At 36.9% G+C, this 18,403-nt stretch overlaps 1 long non-coding RNA gene across 1 annotated transcript in view; it reads left to right on the top strand.

Annotated features, from left to right (window-relative positions):
* Window positions 1–18,203, top strand: part of LOC122814873 — a 146,340-nt gene extending 128,137 nt beyond the window's left edge. Inside the window, exon 2 of the long non-coding RNA XR_006366921.1 lies at window positions 17,663–18,203. This is a non-coding gene — a long non-coding RNA (uncharacterized LOC122814873). The remainder of the gene's footprint in view (window positions 1–17,662) is intronic.
* Window positions 18,204–18,403: the final 200 nt, after the last annotated feature.

The following is an 18,403-nucleotide window of genomic DNA, read 5'->3' as shown; positions in this document are numbered from 1 at the left end:
TGGAGTGATTTATACCATAAGCAGTTCCATTTGGCTGATACCAAAGTAGATAGTGTTTTCCTTAGAAAAAATAGAAAGATTGAATGCGATATTGAAACTTATAGGTTACATAAAGCATATATTTGGCCACAGGACAGGAAATCACAGTTTAAGGAAAGACACATCAGCCATAGGGACTTGAGAGAAACACATAGAGAAGAGAATTTTCAAGGAGGCAAGTTTCATCCTATTTACAAGAAACACTTCCCGCAAGGGAACAGGAGATACAAATGAAGGATACATTTGAGCAGATAGAAGTATCACATACAGTGAATACGGAGAACTTAGGATTACACTATGACAATAGCTCAGTGATTAAAGAAATTGTAGATGGTGAGGAACATTTTTGCCATTTGGAGAAGCACCAGGTTATTAGCACATACAAGGGCTTTAATGTTTTTAATTATACCGAGTTCAATATTAAGGATGAATTCTATCAATTATTGAGTAAGGGGATGAAATTTATTCCAACCAATAAATTCAATTTAGTGGATCACATTAAGGAAATCAAGTTATTTAGTAGGAGACTTAACTTAGCTTTACAATTTGAGAATAAAAAGGATGATAATAAAACGTATGTGTCAACAGAATTAAAGAAAAAAAGTACATATATGCCTATTAGAAATACACAAGTGAACAACTATGAGAAGATGGTGTGCAAGGAATTATACTGGTTGAATAAGGAAATTTATAGATCTAATAAATACACACAGGAAGACAATATTACTATCAAAGAAAGGAAATGTTTAAATGAGCTCATTAACAACAAGGACATAAGAATCATGAAACCAGACAAAGGTGGGGGTGTTGTATTATTTACCTACCTAGCATATAATGCAGAAATTTATAATATATTATATGAATCAGGAAATTATGAGACAGTCTCGATCAATCAAATTAATATAGGACATAGGAGAATCGATTTAACTTTAGAGGAATATGTGATTGACAATAGAATAACCCAGGAATTATATGAATTTTTGAAGTTTGAGTATCCAGTAATGGCACGTATAGTAGGTATACCAAAGGTACATAAGTCTATTGAGAAACCTCCATTCAGACCTATAATCTCGGGATCTAGATCCAAAACGTATAATATAGGATTAACTATAGATAGATGGACTAAGCATATATATCAGAATATACCCCATCTAATGAAGGATTCCTGGGATTTTTGGGGAAAATCGAGACCAGAAATGTGGTCAGATAAATTAATTTTAGTTACTATAGATGTATGTGACCTTTTTTCTAGCATACCTAAAGATGAAGGACTCGAAAGGTTTGGAAATAGTTTAAGAAAATTTTCACAGTTAAGTTGGGACAAAATTTTATTAATATTAGACATGATTGGTTTGGTATTTGATCATAATTATATAACCTTTGAAGGTGAATATTTTAGACAGAGCAAAGGAGTAGCTATGGGCGCATCATGTGCCCCTATATTTGCCAACCTAGTCATGTCTGATTGGGAAAATGAGTTTATATTTAACAGTGAATATTATCCTTATATAGTCTTTTACGCAAGATTTCTTGACGACATTTTTATTTTATGGAATGGATCAAATGAAAATTTAAAGAATTTTTTGGAATATATTAATGGAACGACACAATTCCTCAAATTCTAATATAAAATTAGCAATCATGGAATTGCATATTTGGATACATACATCAGTTTAACCAAGGATGGGTTTTCTTCTAGAGTCTATAGGAAAAATACTTTTTCTAACGATTATTTATATTATACTAGCAAACACCCACCACATATATTTAAAAATATAGTCAAAGGACAATGCATTTGGGGTGCTAGGATGTCTTCGAGTAAGGAACTGATGGAAAATGAAATGAAGTTAATATATAATTTATTTATGAATAGAGGATATCCATTAGGAATGTTAGATGACACTATTAAATATGTCACAACACAATGGGTTCATAAATACAAGCCTTTATTGGGTAATACTTTAATCATAATGGAGAAAAATAGTGTCAACCAGTGTTACATGGGTAGAGTATGTGTTATTACCTACACACCATATAGTAATATGATCAAGGACATTTTAAATAAATATTGCGACATGATAACAATATTAGAGTCAAATAAAACAATTTTAGGAATGCAACCGATGATAGTATATAAGACTGGACCTAATATTAAAAGATTATTAGAAAAAGTAAATAACAACAAGACATGTAAGAAGCTAGGAAATATTAAAACGAAGAAGTGTGGAAGATGTAATCAATGTAGATATATTAATGAGAGTACCAAGGTTACTTTGGGGGATGTAAATCATACATTGATTAGAAGTAGAGGTGGTGCAATTCCAAACATATAGTTTATCTAGCCCTGTGTGAGGTATGTTCAGCCTATTATATAGGCAAAACAGAGAGGCAGTTAAAGAAACGCATTTACGAACATTATTATAGGATACAGGTTAAAGATTGCAAAAATGCCCTATATAGGCATATTAAGGAATATGGGGAACAACATATTTTCTTATTTCTCATCATAGATCAAGAGCCGGATTTACTATATGGGGGGATTGGAAAACAAGATTAGCTTGTAGGGAAAGTAAATGGCAGATGCTGACAGATGCTACTAGGAGTCCAGGTATTAATGAATATATTAGTATTAAACCATTTTTGACCATGGACTCTTAGTAATACTAAGCCTCAATATTAGTTAAAATAGATTCCATTGAATAAATTAGTGGTATAGTTGTCACTAGGTATTAATGAAGTTAATATATGTACTTATAATAACATTATAATTTAATTAAAAAAGAGCTTCAACATTTTTTAAAAAGTTTTTTAACATATTTTAATTAGGGTTATTATACATAGCACCATATATTTATTAAAGTATTTTATTAAAGTATTTTAATTAAGTATACGTAGAGAAGTTATGATACATTGTATCTTTAAGAAAGTTGTCAGAGTTTTGGCGCCAAGTTTGATTTAAATATGTTGTAATGGTGGAGGCACTAGTTCTGATGAAGTCTGCGCATGGCAGATGAAAGCGCTAAACTAGTGTTTGATTCTCATTTATTTCTGTGTATCGTGCAATAAAGAAGTCACTTCATTTTATTCGTTGGTGGATTTTGTGGTGGATTAAATTGTACATTCAAGTGTTGCTGTTCCAGCTACGATCCTTACGCAGGTTCCTGGTCGTGTACCGGTGGTTTTTCATATATTGGTATAGAACATAATGTTACAAGTAGTAATAGATTATTTTCATGATATTCATGCTGATCTATGGTTTCAGGTCCCAGCCTTTCCAGTTATGACAATTTATCCAATAGCCTCCATTATTTGTCCACAGCATGAAAGTAAACTTATGGTCTGTATGACTCTGGGTTTGTCCTATGTCCCTTTCCCTTAAAGACAGGTTTAACAAGTTCTTGTCCCCAATCATGAGGAATCTCCCTATATTTATACAAACTAGTAAATAACAGATGTAATGGTACTGTCAGTACTCAGGTCATTATTGCCAGTTCTGTCTCCTCCCTGTGCTTTGTTTGGATCCAGTTTGCTTAGTGCTTTTTCAGTATAATGCAATTTGATTTCAGTATCTGAAGTTGTGTAAATGTCACTAGGGCAATTTATCAACCCTTCATAGAGCAAAACTGTTTTGCATAAAATTTTGTAAATGTATCTACCATCTGCTATGTCTGAGGATAAATTTTAGAATGTACACACAGTTTATCATTTGAATGCCCTTACTCCTTCCATGTCTCATCCCATTGTTGAGTCATCTGCAAACACCACAGATGAAAATGATAGATCTGAAAGATACAATCTAAACAAGTATGGGCATAGGATAGAACCCTGTGGGACACCCTGACTGTAACCTTGAATTTCACCTGTCCAATTGCTGTATTATATTTGCCATGTCCAATAGTTTTACATACTGACTGTTTTGCTTCCATATAATGTAAAATTAATCTTCTGTGCATTGGTTTAGATTTCAGTTTGGCAGAATTATCTAGCAACAAATTAACCTTTATAACCCTATGATCACTGTACATCAGACATTAAGTAATAGCAATTTATTTAGGAACATAAACAATGTCTAGTATGTTCAGGTTCCTGGCAGGCATTTTTTACAATCTAAAGCAATTGCTGTTCCTGAACATACATATTGTTCCAGTCTGTTTCTGGTAAATTTAAGTCTCCAGACACTATTATTCTTCCTTCCTGTGTTTCATGCAAGAAAAGTATGAATTTGTCTAGGTCATCAGCTTTGACTTTGGTGGTCTAAACACACCAATAGTTGTTATATGTTCCGAGGTTATCTTTATTGTCACAGTTACACAATCTACAGTATTGTTGTTATCATTGAACATGTAATAATCACACAACTCATAACAAACTTTAATCCCTATATAACACTGCTACCCGATTTTTTGTTAAAATGTATGTTACAGTAAAAACATTTATAACCTGACAGAACTGGCTTCTAGTCATTGTTCTTTAACCATGTTACACAAAGAATAACCACAACAATCTTTTGGTAATGTAGCAAATTTTCCAATAAAAACATTATTATTAATGGTCCTAAGATTAACAACCATCAGAGATGTATCAAATGTTCCCATCTGTGAACCATTACAATTTTGACCAGGCAAATATCCTCCTTTGTATTTGTCAAATATTACAAAATATCTGCTGCAAAACTTCTTGTCTCTGATCTTGGCAAGTATGTGTCATCCTGTGTCATGTGCCCAAAATTGGGTTCTTCACATTTCCATTTTTTAAAATGGGACTTTTTTCATGCAGGTATTTACCCAAAATATATTTTCATTCATGGTGACCCAACTCCTTTCTATAAGTGATTTGAGAAAAATGCATCCTAACACCTGTATAAGCTATGCCATCTAAGGGGGCTGTAAGTTCCTTACTAACAGAGAGTCCTTTGTGGATTAGATCATTTATACCGATATAAATAAAAACAGATCCATACTTCCTTACATTAAGGCATTCTAAAGCCTTTTTCACATCGTCTATTTTTGCTGCTGGCAAGCATAACACTATTCAATGGTCATTGTCTTCTCTGCAAATGTAAGTATCAGTTCCTCTAATAAACAATCTCCAATTACAAGAATATCTTTTCTGACCACATCTGAAGAATATTCAACTTCTAATTCAGTAATATCTGCTCTATCAGTTGTTAGGAAAGATTTTCATCACAATTAATCTTATTAATCCCACTGTTTCCATTGCTTATTACATTTGCAAGCAAATTATTCTCATTCAGCTGGCTTTGTACATCCACAGCTGCTTGAGCCATGTTGTCAACTTCTGTCTTTCTTCTCTGTGTTTTTTACAGTAATGTTCTTCCTCTTACAGTTTTGATATTTTTTCCTTTTCACCTGCCTCCTGACTCTTTTTTTTCTACCTTCTCTTTCGGAGAAATGATGCCTTTTTCTGTAGACTGAAGTTGTTCTGGTAGAAAAATATCATTGCCTGTAATCTGAGTGTTACATAACTAAGCAGTGTCCTTTATATATATATATATATATATATATATATATATATATATATATATATATTCTTTGCTTTATGGACATTAATCAGTTTCCCTTTCTTCCTTGTTATTTGTTGCGAATGTCATCCTTTCTTTCTTTTTTTTAAATGTTTTCTATATGCTCTGAATCTTCAGATTGCTGAATACTTTTATCCGTAATTCCAGTTTCAGTGGCATTATTTTACTCAATAGGGATTGAGCGACATTTAATGGCAATAAACACTTTCCTAAATGTGTTCTATTTGCTCTTTGCCAAAAATTACACATATCATCAGTCCAGTCAATAATATATGTAACAACAGCTTTCCAAGCTGTGCCAAATATACAAATGTAATCACCATCAGTAAGTCTAGATTTACTACTAATAATGGTAAGCAAATCATCCAACTTTTGACATGAAGAAACACAGATCACCAGTGTTATCAAGAGTTACCTTTAACTATACATAGCATTTAGTACACTGTACAATATACTTGTGCTTTATCAAATCATAAATGGTTTACTCACTTAAGGAATCCATTTTTAGTTGCAAATGAATGATAATCAAAATCAATTACCACAGAATTCACAGATATTTTAAATCAACTTCTGTGAGAAAAATCATGCAAACAATATACAACTAAATATTAAATTAAGTAAAATAAAGTTGTTGCTTTGACTGTACCAGTTGTGAAAGTTATATAATAGCCTGAATTCATTTACATCATCTGCGAATGCATGCAGTAGCTTCTGCTCTCTATTGCTCACAGTCGCACTTTCTTTTAACAGCAAAGATCAATCAATTGCAAACCAACACAGGATTGTTTCAGATAAGCTCTGTATTGCCCTGTCTGCAATCTGTGTGAAATTATAGCTAAGACTCTTGGGATGAGAAGAATGCTGTACTTACTTACATAATTATTTACTTACATATGTGCTTCCTTACTTACTTATTTACTTACATATGTGCTTCCTTTCTTACTTATTTACTAACATATGTGCTTCCTTACTTATTTATTTATGTATGTGCTTCCTTCTTTACTTATTTACTTACGTATGTGCTTCCTTCTTTACTTATTTACTTATGTATGTGCTTCCTTACTTACTTATTTACTTATGTATGTGCTTCCTTACTTACTTATTTACTAACATATGTGCTTCCTTACTTACTTATTTACTAACATATGTGCTTCCTTACTTATTTATTTACGTATGTGCTTCCTTCTTTACTTATTTACTTATGTATGTGCTTACTTAGTTACTTATTTACTTATGTATGTGCTTCCTTACTTACTTATTTACTTATGTATGTGCTTCCTTACTTACTTATTTACTTACGTATGTGCTTCCTTATTTACTTATTTACTTACATATGTGCTTCCTTACTTACTTATTTACTTACGTATGTGCTTCCTTACTTACTTATTTACTTATGTATGTGCTTCCTTACTTACTTATTTACTTACGTATGTGCTTCCTTACTTACTTATTTACTTATATATGTGCTTCCTTATTTACTTATTTACTTACATATGCGCTTCCTTACTTACTTATTTACTTATGTATGTGCTTCCTTCCTTACTTATTTACTAACATACATATATGCTTCCTTCCTTACTTATGTATGTGCTTCCTTACTTACTTATTTACGTATGTGCTTCCTTCTTTACTTATTTACTTACGTATGTGCTTACTTAGTTACTTATTTACGTACATATGTGCTTCCTTACTTATTTACTTACGTATGTGCTTCCTTCCTTACTTATTTATTAACATACATGTATGCTTCCTTCCTTACTTGTTTATTTGCATATGTGCTTCCTTCTTTACTTATTTACTTACGTATGTGCTTGCTTAGTTACTTATTTACTTACATATGTGCTTCCTTACTTATTTACTTACTTATGTGCTTCCTTCCTTACTTATTTATTAACATACATGTATGCTTCCTTCCTTACTTGTTTATTTACATATGTGCTTCCTTCTTTACTTATTTACTTACGTATGTGCTTCCTTACTTACTTATTTACTTATATATGTGCTTCCTTACTTATTTATTTACGTATGTGCTTCCTTCTTTACTTATTTACTTACGGATGTGCTTACTTAGTTACTTATTTACTTACATATGTGCTTCCTTACTTATTTACTTACGTATGTGCTTCCTTCCTTACTTATTTATTAACACTTCATTTACACTTCTGCTAGACTTATTTATTAACACTTCATTAATACTTCTGCTAGACAGAGGCACAGTAGGTTAATCTAATAGGGAGGCGGAAGCCAAACACACTCTGGCTAGACTTATAAATGCCCTAGGGCAGATAGCCTAGTATCTACCTATGAACCTATGAACATACATGTATTCTTCCCTCCTTACTTATTTACTTATGCATGTGCTTCCTTACTTACTTATTTACTTACATATGTGCTTCCTTACTTACTTATTTACTTATATATGTGCTTCCTTACTTACTTATTTACTTACATATGTGCTTCCTACCTTACTTATTTACTAACATATGTACTTTCTTACTTACTTATTTACTTATGTATGTGCTTCCTTCCTTACTTATTTACTAACATACATATATGCTTCCTTCCTTACTTATTTACTTATGTATGTGCTTCCTTACTTACTTATTTACTTACATATGTGCTTCCTTCCTTACTTATTTACTAACATATGTGCTTTCTTACTTACTTATTTGCTTATGTATGTGCTTCCTTCCTTACTTATTTACTAACATACATATATGCTTCCTTCCTTACTTATGTATGTGCTTCCTTACTTATTTATTTACGTATGTGCTTCCTTCTTTACTTATTTACTTACATATGTGCTTACTTAGTTACTTATTTACGTACATATGTGCTTCCTTACTTACTTATTTACTTATGTATGTGCTTCCTTCCTTACTTATTTACTAACATATGTGCTTCCTTATTTACTTATTTACTTACATATGTGCTTCCTTATTTAGTTACTTACTCTCGTTAAGTGGGTTAGTCTCACTAAGCCTAAACCATATTTTGAGGGAGCACTAAAGGTAGTATTTATACAAACTGGAGGACATTTAGCCAAGACACTACTAAAACTAGGAGTGAAAAAGTGTTCTAGAAAGTGTTCCAGACGGTTTGCTTGACAAAGTCTGATTGCAGTTTAGCAAAGTATCTAAAAGTCAGACTAATGTTTCATGTTCTGAGATAGCTGAGAGGCTTACTGTTGAATGAGAGACTTAGGAGTAGATGGCAACCTTCAGGTAGATAAAGAGGTCAAAAGAAGTGATTGAAGCTTTGTTCAAAAAAAACAGCATGATGAAGTTACTGTCACAGGTTCATGAAATAAATAGGCTGCTGATATAAATTAGAGCCCAGAGGGATCAAAGCATTGCTACAACCAGCATGAACAAACCAGGGACACAATCTATTCAGAGATGGAATGTTCTCAGATTCACACACAAGCAAACTGAAAAAGTAACCTGTTGGAATGGACTCGGATACAGAATGACTAAACCTTCCTCTATTTAGATCTAACACCTTCTGATATCTACATCCAACAGATAAGGGCTTTATTACCTACTGACACATAGCAAACACTTCACATCTGCTTTGACTAGATAAAACTTTCAATATGGGAAAAGCTATCCAAATGCTGACCAGGAATGAGACATAGGAGAAAAATATTGAGTGGTTGGTCCATGAGCTAAAATATAATATATTATCAGAATTTAAATTAAGAGACAGAAACTAATTGTAAACTTGAGGATGAGTGGTTCCTTTTGCATTAAAGTAATGGGAGGGTACAACTGGTCATACATCAATAAGGAACATTATGTAGTGAAGAATTATTTTTGTTCTACTCTAATTGGGGATACCACACTTGCCTACTAGTGCCTGCTCTGACTAGGGAGATAGGAACTAGGCACCAGACCTCTCCGATATCACTCTCCCAATTCCCCCTTCAGTAACCCCCAGGTTTTCAGACTAACATATCCTCCTGCATAAATATTACAGATTGTTTTTCTAAACCATCCACTTACCTTGTTCAGCCAGGCCAGTCATTGCAGCATCTTCAGTTTCCACTCTCATCCCCGCAACCCACCAACCTTAGCACTCCACACTCCACCCCCACCCTCACTAGCAGACTCACTCTAACTCCCTCTGCTCCTATTACTTATCCTGCCTTCATCTCATCCACACACACAATACTCCCTCATCCTTAATTCACTCCACCATGACTAACCACCCCCTCCTCCTAGCACTACTACATGCTTCTACCCTATTTATCCTATCCAGCCTCACCTCATACAGCTTTCCCCTCAAACCCAACTACAAGTCACCTACCTCTACAAATCCACCAGTTTTCACACAGCTCCTCTATTCACCCACAAGCGCATCCCAACCACTCAGTCAATAAAATTCCCTGTAAACAAGAAATTAGGTACTTCCAAGCCAACTTTCCAAAAAAGGTAAACATAAATACCATCTACTAGACATCCTTACATCACATCCAATTGCCAGTCTCCACTCCCTGCTACATGCAGGTGACATACACCCTAACTCTGGCCCAGCCCTCCTTCCCCACATATTAACACCACCACACAGCCCACCTCTTCCCACCACTATATCCCACCAAAACAGATATCTATATATTCAATTAACATAAAAAGCATACTGAACAAAACTGCTCCTGGATACCTGTACACTCCGCAGACATCATAGCCCTCTGTGAAATTTGGCTAAAACCCCATATTCCAGACAAAGACATCCTCCCCCCTGGCTAGAACATCCTAAGACTAGACAGAACCCATATAAAAAGGAGGCGGTGTTGCTACCATGTTCTCTGACCATTTTACCCTAACCCCTGTAACTATCCCCTCCTCCCCAGTCTCATCTGCAGAAGTTCTTGTTGCAAACTGTAAATTGAATACTCATACCTCACTTAACATAGCTGTAATCTACATTCAGCCTGGTGACAACATTACAGTACTGGAAGGTATCCTTTCCTCATTCTGCACTGACCTCCCAAATGAAACTATACTCCTAATATCCGCACCTACTTACACCTCTAAATACGTAACTCATTCATCTCTTCTTGACTGGATCCTGTTAACACCCCCCCATAAGTATGATTTCCCTGAAACCCTAGCAGATACCCTTAGTGACCACTGCCCAGTTAAAGTCCTCTGCAATTCTTGCCACATGTACAAACCACACAAGATTAAAGCATGTCACACATTAAACAAGTTTGACTCTATTAAACTAAACAGCCAGCTGTCAGCTATCTACTGGTCATTCTTTATCCACATACCCCTTGATGAGGCAGTTATGGAATTTAACAGAATATTCCTTAGCATACTCAACTCCCTAAATACGAAATATTAGAATAAAGTCAACCTTATCCCCCTGGCTAACAAATGTCAATCACATGCTAATGGCACAGAGGGATAAAACCTGTAAGCTCTGGACAAAAAACAAACTCCCTCCCATCTCCAACAGTATAAACACCTACTTAGAAAGCCGTCACCAATGATAAGAAAATCTATTACACTAACCCTCCTGAAACACACTTAAACAACCTAAAGAAATTTTGGCATACTATTAACCAAATCATTCATCCAGGAAACCCCTTCTCTCCCCAACCTAGTCCTACAAACACTCCTCTCCAAACTGCTACTAACTTTAACTCCTACTTTTTAGACTCCATTAGAAAACTAACCAACCAACCAACCTCCACCACTGACTCAACCCCACCTACCAACCCTCCCAAAACCTGCAACACCTCCTCAGCCTTTTTCCTGAAAACTGTATTCATCAACTACATTAAATCCCTACTTCTTAAACATAAGCCATTCTCCTCCTCAGGTGATGATCTCCATCCACTATTTCTCCAGAAAGCAGCCAACTCCATAGCCCTACCCATCCCCATTCTCATTAATCAATCCATCACTGAGGCCAAAGTCCCACCAATCTGGAAAAAATTCTACACCATATCCACCCATAATGGTGGCAGTTCCACCAAACTTTCCAACTTTAGGCCTAGTGCAATTCTATTACCCCTTTCAAAGATCCTGGAAAAATGTGTACACAAACAAATCCTACATTACCTCATACAAGAGAACCTAATTACCCCCACCCAACATGGCTTCCGCCCTAGTCACAGTACCTCCACTGTCATCATCTCCTTTATCAACACCATGTCACAAGCTAGAGACCAGAACAAACTAGTCTCTTGTGTCTTTCTTGATCTCTCAAAAGCTTTTGACTCTGTCTCTTACCCTCTCTTCTTAAATAAACTCTCTGAACTCAACCTATCTACCTCTACTATCTCTTGGTACTCTAGCTACCTCAGCAAATGCTTCCAATCTGTAAAATGGCTTTCAGCTATCTCCGCAGAACTCCCTATAAACATGGGAGTACCCCAATATTCAATACCGGGCCCATTACTCTTTAACATTTTTACCAATCAATTATCTGCCTTCACTCCTCAGTCTTTGCTGGTACAGTATGCTGATGACTCCACAGTCATTACCATAGCCGAGACCCTCCCTGACCTACAGACTACAACTCATAACTCCTTTTTCTCTATCGAAAAATGGCTCAACCAACACCAGCTAATCTTAAACCCAAAGAAGACCAAACTCTTGCTTTTTGTCCCCAAAACAATACATCATCTAAAACCTATTTTCTCTATCTCCTCCCAAAAAAACACACCCATCAAGGTAGAAACTCACATCAAACTGCTCAGGGTCATTATTGATGACCAGCTAAAATTAGACTTATATGTTCTCAGTAAAATTAAACCCACCAAAAACTTGGACTCCTCTACAGGAACAAAAACTTTTTGTCTAGTAAGGCCAAGACAGCCCTATTCCATGCATATCTACTACCAATGCTTCTCTACGGCTCTCAAATACTCACCAACTTACAGACCACACTTCTCTCTAAATTAGAAACCACCTACAACAAGGTTGCCATATTTGCTGCTGAACTCCCATACTTCTCTCACCACTGCTTAGCACTCAGGAAACTAAACTGTTTAGAGCTTCCCCATAACCCCCTCCTCTCTCAGCTTCAGATAATTCACTCCATACTGCACCTACCATCTTTCTGTTTCAGCATTTCCACTATTATCTCCTCCTACTCCCCACCCAGGACACTTTGGAGCTCAGAATAACATCTCCTTACCATATACAAGCCAAAGGTCAACTTTGGTAAAAACCTTTACAGCCATTCACCAGCTGAAAACTGGAATAAACTTCCACTTCACATTCGAAATATTAAGCCCAAACATCAGTTTAGACTTGCATTAAAAAAACACCCAAGCAACATAAGACTATGTCGGTATAATCATCCCCCAGAATGATCTTACTTTCCTTTGGCCAACCAGTCCCCCCCCCTCACCTGTATCACACTACTTCCTTTCTCTTTCACCTAATTTCTTAGTACAACTCCTGCTTCTTCTAGTCTCTCTACCTTGTACCTGAATTTCAATATAGGCATAAACTCAAATTTTTATCTAGCTAGTACTTTCCCACTGCTACTTTTCAGGTGAACTGAAGATAAAAAATGTATTTCGTTTTCTATTTGTGTAACATTTACTCTGTATTGTAATAGGCTGTACATTACTAATTTTTAGAAGCTGTTAGCAATCACATATCTTATCTCTAATTTGTAACTTTGATAATTTTTTTAATCTTGTTCTAAATATCTATGCATTATGTCTTTGTAGTCATGCATTAGAGTGCCTTTGTATTTGTGGAGCTTTTCTCCCTGGGTCTCCACTAAAAAAGGGCTTCAGCCCAGCTAGACAAATACGGTCAACAAATGTCAAATAAATAAATAAAAAATATCCAGGTTGACCTATATGGGAAAAAGTAATGGACCTTCTATAAAAAAAATCAAGTGAAATGAAACACAAAGAAATGTTTTATCTTTGTTGAAAGGTCACATGTAAAACAGAATTGTATATCTAAATGTATAAAATATGGAAACACGGTAGTTTCATAGGTTCATAGGTTCATGGGTGTGTACTAGACTAATGGCCCTGGAGCCTTTTCAAGCCTAGCCCATAGGATTACCCTGGCATCGTGCCACCTGACCTTAGTTCACAGTGCCTCTGTCAAGTAGAGCCACTGGAGTGATCCCCAGGGTGAATTTTCTATTTCCTATCCACTCATCAAGATTTCTCTTGAAGAGGGCCAGTGAGACACTCCATTTGACATGTATGGGAAGTCTATTCCATAGCATGGGCAGTCTGTGGGTTATGAATCTGTCCCTCCAGCTTGTTTTGTGCTTTGTAGTAATGAGGTTGAGGTCTCTGGAGCATGTAGTGTGGAGGGATTGGGATTTCTTTAGATGTAGCATTTCTAACAGAGCTGGGTCAGACATGGCTTTGTAAATCAAGCAGAGATTGCCTCTAAGTAGGCAATATGAGACAAAGAATAGTTGGAGTTTTCTGAGTCTGTCCATATAGAACAAGTGTTTAAGGCCTACGGTCCTCTTTGTGAGGTATTTTTGCGGCCTCTCCAGTTGTTGTAAGTGTCTTGTGAGGTACATGCCAAATGGGGCATTGTACTTGATGACTGGCCTAATGAGGGAAGAGTAGAGGGAGACAATGACCTCTTTCTTCCTGGATGCAAAACCCTTAGTAATGAGATGTGCCACATAAAAGGACTTTCTGACCACAGTGGCAATGTGGTGGTCAAAAGAGAGGTTGCTGTCAACCTGTGTTCCCAGATCTCTTATGACACCTTTTGTGTTCAGTGGACTACCATCGATGTGGTAATTCGTGGGAACTGAGTTTTTCCCAAAGGGGATGATGACACATTTTTTGGCATTGAGCTTAAGGTCATGGTTCTGACACCAGTCATTGGTCTCAGTAAGGCCTTTCTGTAGGATGTCAACATCACTTGGAGAGTTAATTGTGGCTCCCAACTTGTAATCATCTGTGAACTTTGTCAGGCAGAGTCCCTTCGTGTTGGCCTGGACTTCAGAGAAAGAGATACCAAACAGGAGAGGAGCCAGGACCGAACCCTGTGGGACTCGACTCATGACTGGTCAACAGTCTGACTTGGAGTCAGCTACTTTCACACTGTGGGTTCTGTCTGTGAGCCAATTTGCAACCCACCTAGTGATATAGGGGTTGATGCCTAGCTTAGTAAGTTTTTCTATGATTCCTGAGTGGGGAATGGTATCAAAGGCCTTTGCCAGATCAAGGTAGGCTGTATGAACCACCTTGCCTTCATCCACAGCTCTGGTGACTGACTCAAAGAAGTCAACGAGGTTGAGCAGGCATGATCTTCACTTCACAAAATCAAACTGTGTGGGATCCAGAGTTTGGAGGTTCCCTACAAGTTTGTTTATTAGGTCCATGATGATGTGTTCCATAGCTTTGCATATCAGACTTGTCAGGCTAATGGGGCGATAGCTCCCAGGACCTATAGTCACTCCACCTTTGTGGAGAGGGATGACTGTAGCAGTGTGCCATTTGGTAGGGACAAAGCCTAAGTTGAGGCTGTGATTTAACAGGGCACACAGGTGAGGTGCCAGTTCACTCTGTAGTTCATGTAGATCACAGCCAGGGGTATTGTCAGGTCCCATAGAAGCTGCAATCTTGGCCTTGGGCAGTGCCGTTTTAACCTGTGCAGCAGTAATGCTGGGTGCCTGGCAATCTACTGATATTGTGATTCGTCCTTTGGTGGGGGAGAGAGGGGTTAATTTGGCACTGAATCTGTCGGCCAATATATTGGCAATATCTGTCGGCTCAGTATAGGAGGTGCCATTGTGCAACAGCTCCGAGCAAATCTGGGTATTGCTATGGAGATTCTTTACATAACTATAGAAGGCCTTGTGGTTGTCTTTACTATCTGCTGCAATTCTGTTTTCATAGCTAGCTTTAGAGGATTTGATGAGGAATCTCAACTTTTTGTTGAGGCTGATATGGGAGTTTTTCCAGTCTTAGGACTTCACCTTATTTCTCATCAGTTTCCTCCTTCTGTTGTAGAATTTGTTTATGGCAGGGGACCACCAGCTTGGCTTCCTTTTTTTAGAGGAGAGCATCTTGGTTCTATTGGGTATGGCGAGATCCATTCATTTGTGTACATGTTCATACAGGGCATTAGTGTATGATTCAGTGGTCATGCAGCTGTTCTCCAATTGCATGGGTGTCGTGATGTTAGCCACCTCTGTTTTTAGGAGTCCAAAGTTATCTTAGGAGATGTTTTTCATGGTGGTTACCTTTGCGGGGGGTGGGGGGGATGTGGATTTCCAAGGTGATTAGTTTGTGGTTGGATCTAACCAGGGAGGAGTTGACTATTGGTACATAGCAATGGTCACCCATGTTAGAAATGACTAGGTCAAGGATGTTGCTACCTCTAGTGGGGGTAAGAATTAGCTGGTCCAGGGCATTGGAATTAATGAATTCCAGGAAACGTTGGGCAAGTGTATTGGTACATGAGTAGCTTTCCCAGTTAATGGAGGGGTAGTTGAATTCACCCAGTATGAGAGTATTAGGTTGGACCCTAATATTCTCCAGGGTGCTTAGGAAAGTGGAGTGTGAGTCTTGGGTCATGGTTGGGGACCTATAGCAGGCAACGACCTGAATCGCTGTCTTACCCAATGTTAGCTGCACCTGAGGTATCTCTGATGTGTCATGTTGGGCTATCAGTCTGGAGGTGTGCGCATCCTTTATGAATATGGAAACACCACCACCTTTGGAGCTTCAGTCCAAGTTCTGGGGCAGAAAGGTATGGAATGAGTTATAGCCTGGTAGTGCAGGGGTGCTTTCTGCTGCCTTGAACCAGGTCTCTGTTACAGCACAAATGTCGATTTTCTCCATTATAAGGAGCGCTTCAAGCGAGTGCATTTTGAGATAGAGACTTCTAGCGTTGAGTAGCATGATCCTCAGATTAGCCAGACTTTGTTGAACATAACACTGTACATGACTTAGATAATGTCTGTGAGTAAGCAGAGATTCTACTATGAATGTATGTTCTCTGATCTAGCACTAGACATTCTGAAGAATTATGTTAAATATTGTAGGCACCAGAAAGCCTTGTTGAAAAGAAGGCTGAAAAAAGTGTTTGTGTTTCAAATGAATTGTCTAAAGTCATGCAAAATGATGATGTTGCAGTGTTGCTTGATATTTGCCAGTAGATTTGGAAAACACAGCAGTGGCCACTGGATTGCAAAAGGTCGAGTTATAGTCCTATCACAAAACAGGGAAATGCTAAAGAGTGCTTCAATCATCAAACAATTGCACTTTGTCAGACATGTCAACAATGCAATTCTCGAGATCCTTCAAGTCAGATTCTGGCAATATGGGGAACCAAGAACTCTGAGCTGTACCAAATGGTTTTAGAAGGAGTAGAACCAGAGATCAGACTGACAACATCTTATAGGAAATAGATGGAAAGGTCAGCCTCTTCTTGACCTCTATCTATTTGGGAGTGGATTTGTAGCAAACCAGAAATGGGATGTTTACAATATAGAAAAATGGCTTCCTCTATATTTTGTAAGTTATGTGGCACTGATGTAGTTGGTAAACTTACAGGGAGTTACATGAGAATTTTATCGGAGAAATCGTTTCTTAGAACTGCTAGATGCATTACAAATGCAAAATACTACTGAATGTAATGCATCTGGCCATTTCAGACCTATCTCTGCACGCATCTTCACTAATCTAGTTTTAATAGTTTGATTCATTCCTTTACTATCCCAGATGATTGAGGTCATTGAGAACCGTGGCTTTACGCAATTGTTGAATTGTTCTGCTAGTGAAGTAAATACCTCTATCTGACTATATGCAACATGGAACACCAATACCTGGGGAAAAAAAAAACTTTCAATAACTTCTTGGCTACAGTAATGGCATTGTTTTGCTTGTTGAGGAAGGCTTCTACCCATAAAGAAAACACATCAATGAAAAGTTTGACATTGTGGCAACTTGTAGAAATTAATTTGGATATAATAAAAAGATCTCCATGTTTTTTGTAATGTTTGTGTGGGGACTGGATCAGTCTTTGAAACACTGCACCGAATGCATACGTGTCATGTATTAACTTTATGCTTGATGACTTTAGATGGGACATAAAAACTTTTTTCTCTTTTTTCCAGAAGGGAGAGAAAATGATACAGCCAATCCAGTTGTGGTAAGAATGAAGGTGGTGCAGCCAGATGGTGTCATGATGAGTATGGCGAATCGCAGTAGCTATCACATAGCCACCTTACCTTTCCAGAATCTCCAGCCCGTTCATGGAAAGACAACACTTTTTGTAATGATACAGCAACATTTTAGCTTGAAATGGCTGGAGAAAGAAAACCTGAATAGGATTATAAAGTGCAGTCTGTTTAGCCACCATATCTGAAAAAGAAAATTCCTTTGAAATGTAGTAGTCATCAGAATTGTGGGTGGAACATTTAATCACTGATGTTTGCTTTGGTAGTACAACAGCCAACCTACAAAAATGCATTTTTGACAGAACCTGATGATATAAACGATCCTTTTTCCCTCTACAGTGTCCCAAACACATGAACTAAACCACACTCATAATGTGAGTCTGTGAAAATAACCATTTTATTCTTTGGTAGTGATTCTGATGAAATCCTTGCTTGTATATAGGACAAAAGCACTCAATAAATTTCACTTTTTAAGCTTTATTTTACTTCTCACGCTTCGGTTTGCTCAATGTTGTTTTAATGTTTTTTGTACATTGGTCTGTAGTACTTGTCTGTTATTTTTAGTTTAGTATTCTTTGATAGTTTGTAAACTTCAGTGATAGCTATCAGTTCTGCAGCATGATCTGACACATTTTCATTCAATTGTGATGCAAGCGGGATTTGATCCATAGTACAAAC

Source organism: Protopterus annectens, chromosome 11.part0, assembly GCF_019279795.1.
Source record: "Protopterus annectens isolate FY-2018-M chromosome 11.part0, PAN1.0, whole genome shotgun sequence".
NCBI classification, from domain to species: Eukaryota; Metazoa; Chordata; order Ceratodontiformes; family Protopteridae; genus Protopterus; species Protopterus annectens.
Note: the sequence above shows the minus strand (reverse complement) of the source record. Positions and strands in the feature narration are given on the sequence as shown.